We start from the raw sequence: 208 nt of genomic DNA, 5'->3' as shown, positions 1-208 counted from the left end.
CTCATTCACAGGGCGGCTCTGTGCCCAGGGGGAGCCCAGCGCTCATCTCGCCCCCTCCGCCGCCGCCGCCGGCCCCCCCCCCCGTCCCCGTCCCCCGCCGGAGCTGCTCCGCGCCCACCCGCGCAGCGCTGCGCGGAGCGCCGGCCGCGGACGGACGGACGGACGGGCGGACACACGGAGACACTCGCACTGCGCTGCCGCCGCCGCC

This window comes from Zonotrichia leucophrys, chromosome 5 (assembly GCF_028769735.1).
Source record: "Zonotrichia leucophrys gambelii isolate GWCS_2022_RI chromosome 5, RI_Zleu_2.0, whole genome shotgun sequence".
Taxonomy (NCBI): Eukaryota; Metazoa; Chordata; class Aves; order Passeriformes; family Passerellidae; genus Zonotrichia; species Zonotrichia leucophrys.
Note: the sequence above shows the minus strand (reverse complement) of the source record.